The following is a 6,000-nucleotide window of genomic DNA, read 5'->3' on the forward strand; positions in this document are numbered from 1 at the left end:
CTGTAATCCTGGGATGGCCAAATATTTGTTCTAACAGGAAGAGAGTGTCAGTATGGTTTACACGAATGCTAGACCTCAACCAGCTCTATGATTCTTTTCATCCTTGTTTCATTGGAATAGCGTCCCATGTGATATTTTATCAGACTGGTGAAGGGGGCATGAGATTGAGCCAACTTACCTGGGAGTTACTGGTTGTATCAAATACCCCATCACCCATTTATATTCGCTTGCTCATGACTTCATATGGGCTCTTGAATTTGCAGGTCATATGTCAGCCTGGAAATGGTAATATACAAGGATGAAACATCATTCTCAGAATGTAGAACATTTATGTATTGCTTGTCTGTAGTAGGGAAATACATGAATCTCTATCAGTTTTCTTCTGCACTGCTACCAATATAGTCCCCACCTTTTACATACTTTCAATAGAGAATGTACAAGTTTGTATTGAATGGTTACATATGGTTTCTACTAGATATAATCAAGCTAGTTTTCTAGGATAAAGAAGGTAAAGCAGGAGTCATTACTTTGACACGAGTAACTGAACATGATTGCCATGATACAGAACTACCACTTAAAAAGAACACAGAGGCTGGGGAATTAGCTCAGCTGCCCAATGCCTGCCCGGAAGTACAAGGTTGTGAGTTTGATTCCCTGTACTGGAAAAAAACAACAACAAAAATAAAATAAAATAAAATAAAATAAAATAAAAACACAGAGAAACAATGTAAACTCAGGTGATGTTTTTATGTTTTCTTTACCAATCTTCACAAGTAACTGTGAAAGTCAAGGTGCCTCAGATGCATCAGGTATGAGGACTTGTTCGTGCCTCTAGTAAAGCCACAAGGCTAGCAGAGGTGGTAGTTAAGCAACAGTGGGATGAAGAAATGATTAGGTTTAATGAAAGCAATGAATACTGGCTGTGATGCTGAGATTAATGAAATACAGCGATGGCTTGGGCTATAGAATTTTCAATCAATTTAGCATTTCTATATTTCCCCCAGGTGGAGGAGTGTCCGAATGGACATGAGACATCACCCAATAAAAGGTTGTACTATGCTGGACAGAGCTATTTGTATTAACATCACTCTTTGATGGGTGACTAATTAGCATATTAGCACATAGCCTCCAATTCTTAAAATTTTGCCATTACTTGAGGTCTAGAAAGTCTTTATGCCCAAAGGTATCACCTTGCTGTAGTAGCCCATCGAAAACTGAGTTTCGTGATCATCTAAATGTAATGATAGAAATGTGGATATCTCAGTTTAGCATGGGACCCTTATGAAAGATGATGCTCCAGAGCCCTATGTTATACTGTGATATAGTTGCAGGTTAGAGACTTTTACCTCTGATGAATATCATGTGTGCCAAAGTCCACCTCAACTTCTGTTACTACACACTCAGCTGGCCACAAGCAGCATCAAGTTATAACTTCTATAGCAGATATGAAAATAATATCATAACATTTAATGGCATGTAATAGTGGACACCGGTTTTAATTTTATTGTAGCTTCCTGTTTCAGTTTTTCTTGTGTTGCTAAGAAAGAGTTAGCATTTCAGTGCAGGTGCAAAGAAGAGTGACCAACAGATGTCACACCTGTCAAGGGAACATACAGTTAGGTTCTCCTCAGTTGTCTTATGTCTATCTTGAAAAGTACAAACATCATTTCTGCTATTTATGTATTTTTTTACTATTTAGTAAATTATCAGCACCTCAGGAGAATGGAAAATAATTGAAAAAAATTAAAATACAATATCCCAGACATGAGCTGTTAAAAGTTATCAGCTGCGTGTAATTAATCTATGCATTTTTAGTGGAAAAAGGAGGAAAAGTACTGTGAAAATACAAATATACTTAAATAGCAAATTAAATATACATGGTATCTATATGGCTTCTATACATTACCTTCTACTTCTGTGGCCAAAGAGCCTGGAGAAGTAGTGAGGTTGTGAAAGAAAACAACTAAACCAATCAAGCATGTTTTTCTTGAATAAAATATTTCACTAATGTCATTTCAATAACAAATTCTATTACTGAGATGATGCAATCAGAGGTTCAGATGTTGAAGTCATAACTACTAGGTATGAACTAAAAAATATGAACTTTTATGAGACTGTGAGGATATGGATTCATCTGTAAGGGTACATGTGCTCTTCTCTGTGAAATAGCAGACTCTGATTCCAGGTGCTCATTAGAGGCAATTATAATAACCAGAAAGTAACAACTGCTGCAAATACCTTTGGAGTGGTAGTTGTGTGACTTGGATATAATTTGTTCTCAATTATTTAGAGTCATTTCTATTTAGAAGATTAGTGATTCTTGCTCAGTGAATTTAAGTAGATTACCCAAATTCACAAAGCTAAACCAAAGAGCAAGTAATAATTGCTATGCCTGTAGGTCTGCATAATAGGTTAGCAAATAAAACTCCCATACAGTACAAGAATTCTCCAAAAATGATGGAGGAAATATAGACATTGACATATAGATAAACAGTCATCTGCCAAATAGTAAGAAGCATGGAATAGAAATGACAATTTCTCTATGTCTATGTTTATGTCTGTAACTAATTTGTAACCATATGTTTGTTGTTTTCTTCAAGATGCAGATGTAAATATATCTTGCTAAAGCTCAGACACATATTCTATTTCTGACATTGGTACAAAGGATCTCTGGGGGAAAATTATTTTGAAAGACAATATTGCCTGCTAAATACACAGTATATACTTGGACTTTTGATGCAGGCAGACAGAGGAGATACGATACCAAGCTGAAATCCCCATGGCCGAAGGGGACTAAACAGGGGTCAGGTGACAAGGCTAAGAACAGGTATCACTCAGTATCATGAAAGGAATATCCAGAGAGAGAATGAACATTCAGCACCACTGATGAACATGGAGTAAGACACAGACTCCCCGGCAGTCGATGAAAGGGTGAAATCTGGATGGACTTGGTACAGTTGATTCTCTGGTTATTTCACAGTGCTTTATAAAATACTAAAGAGGAGGATGAGGAATTGGAGGAGGAGAAATAGGAGGAAGAAGACGAGGAGGAGGAGAAGAGGGGAAGCCCCGGGGGGGGGTCTTTTTTAAAAAGTAACTTTGTAAAGTTCTGTAGTATTACTTTGTGTTTAAAATTAAGGGAATAGGTAAAGAAACACCAGGTGATTTTCTCAGAACCCAGAAGTTAACAATGGCAGACTGGTTGCAGTTTTCATGTCATCTATTGCAGCATGATGCCTGTATTTCTTTGAAGAGAGAAAAAAATTAATTAGCAGAAAGGTGTAGTTAGCCCCCTGTATCCACAGGTTCTGCATCCAAAAGAACCTAATCAACTAAAACTAGAAAGTATGTGAAAGAAAATCTGTGTCTGTACTGAAAATCTACAGACAATTTTCTCTTTTCACTCCCTAAAATGAATAACATGACAACTATTTACATGGCATTTTCATTTTAAAAACACTTGCAAGTGATCTAGACATGTTTCAGTATACATAGGATCATGTGAATTGGTTGTATGTAAATACTATTCCATTTTATATAAAGGATCTGTAAAACTGCAGATTTTGAATTCTGAGGGGTCTCTGGATTAATCCCCTGCAATACTAAGGGATGACTGTACTTTTTTTTAAATGATACAATAGCCTACAAATAGGAAATGCTTACAGTTTGACTTACTTTTGAATGAAGGGAAACTATTTTAAAGCACAAATAATCTTCGATTCATAGTAGTAAGGTTCTTTGGAGAGAGCGGGTATAAGCGAACAGACACATGGTGAATGTATTTAGCCTTGAAATAGCCTCTGGTGCTGCTCGACAAACCTGTAATGTGTCTTGCAGAGCTGGCTGCTCTTCGGAAACCACTGAGGGTGCAATCCTGCTGCCCTTGCATTTCTTTTATGCTCACTCAACTCCCAATAACATTGCTCAAAGTTCAGGGTACGAGGCACTATGGCAATCTTTCTCTGCTTCTTCAATTCTCAAATGTTTTGCGGACATACACATTTAGCAGCATTTTCTCAATAAAAAAAAAAAAAAAAAAAAAAAAGAGGAATTTGCACAGAAACTAGAAAGCGGCGGGAAAGTCCTCCTTGCTGCAGGGAATCGCTCTACGAGCTGAGCTTTGTGACACATGGCTCTGGTAGGGCACCAGCTGCCTGGAACCTCCTCAGGCCTCGGGACTGAGAAGAGAGAGCTCCCATTGGCTGGGTGTGTACCCCATTGGCTGGATGACAGAAAAGCCTTCCAGCCCAGCGTTGTTTGTTCCAGTATTCACCAGATGCAATTAGCAGAGTCAGAAGGAAGCAATCCATAATCTGCCAAAAATAGGTCAGTAATCTCCTTGTTTACCCATTAGCTATCACAGGATATATGTTTAAGGGCAATTAAAGTCCTTTGAAAATTATGCAAAAGCTTCCATTATGCCTAAGTCTCATCATGTTTGGTAAATATTCCTTTAAGAAATTGTTGTCTTAAAAATGGGAGCAATCAAATGGAGATGTTTTTCTTTACAATTTGTAAAACTCCTAAGAAGCCTTGTCAAAATAACTAAAGAAGCTCCAAACATGAAGGTAAACTGCACTTTGTTTGCTGAGACCTTCCACACTGTTTTCATATCTTTACAATTTGCACTTCAGTCTAATATTTTTCCTATGAATAATAATGCATGGATTACTTTATTCATATATTAAATGTGAAATATGTCATATATGAAATAACCATTCATATTTAAAAGGATGCCAACGAGACACTATCCTGTGAAAAACACAAACAAAACTGCAACCATAAATAAAGTGCTACCCGTTAAATTATTATTTTTGATAAATGTTTTGCATTTGAGAATTACACTACTACCTGAGTTCAATCCATTTTTATCTTTCCTGATATTTTTATTAGAATTTTTGTTATGCAGATGTCTAAATCTTACTAGCTAAAATGTAAATCCTCTTTTGATGCAGAAGCAGATGAAGCTCTTTCCAAAACTCTTTGACATCCTCAAGTTCAGAAATAAGGACAAGGCTACATGAAAATGGCACACAGGAGGGGGCTGGGGATTTAGCTCAGTGGCAAAGCGCTTGCCTGGCAAGCGCAAGGTCGTGAGTTCGGTTCCCGGTACTGGAGAAAAACCAAAAAAAAGAAAAAAAAGAAAATGGCACACAGGAAAAGTGCAGTGTGCTTTTTATCACATCTTTTAAAAATACTGTTAATTGTTTCCGTTGATTATTCTAAAGCATTGCAGTGTATGTTATATATAATCATATGCAGGCCACTGAGAAAATAAGTGCTGTCACTGTAATCAGTGATTTAACTCACTCTGAACATTTTCGGTATTAGTAACAAAAATGGGACTTTTAGTGTGAACAGCTGTGGAACTTACTTGCTGCTTTTGTCTCTAAAGCAGTGAACCTTCTCATTCTTCCCAGAGTTTGCTGTTTCTAGATTAGAGCAGGGAAGATGACACCATCAACACCTCGCGCTCCAAGGCACCCAGTACACTATCCTTCCTCAGGCCTCAGCTCCCCTCCTTGGCCTCTATTCTTAAAGTGACGGAGTGATACAAGACACTGAGAAAATGAGTGAGAGGCTCAGCACAATTAAACAAGAAGCAAAGAAACAAACTTGAATGACGTTGAAACAAGCTGTGCCTACCTTTCTAGGTTTGCATCATGATGCCTCTTTCAAAGGATTCAATATTAAATTATGATGTTCTTCCTTGGTGTAAGGAAATTTTTCATTGTCAGATAGATAGATATACATATACATGTGGAAGATATACTCATAAATATACGTATAGCTGTAGTATATCATATATATGTGTGTGTGTAAGCTACAGCTTATTGTGTTTTTGTTAATATACTTTTTTCTATATTAAAGTCAATTATGAAGATTTTAAAGTAGTTTTACTAACATAGGGATATTTTTATGACTGTATTATTGATCACCTTGACTGGAAATGGCATATGCAATTGTTACCCAATCCTAATGATCAATTTAACCACAGTA

Source organism: Chinchilla lanigera, unplaced genomic scaffold, assembly GCF_000276665.1.
Source record: "Chinchilla lanigera isolate Chin_1 unplaced genomic scaffold, ChiLan1.0 scaffold00033, whole genome shotgun sequence".
In the NCBI taxonomy this organism is placed as follows: Eukaryota; Metazoa; Chordata; class Mammalia; order Rodentia; family Chinchillidae; genus Chinchilla; species Chinchilla lanigera.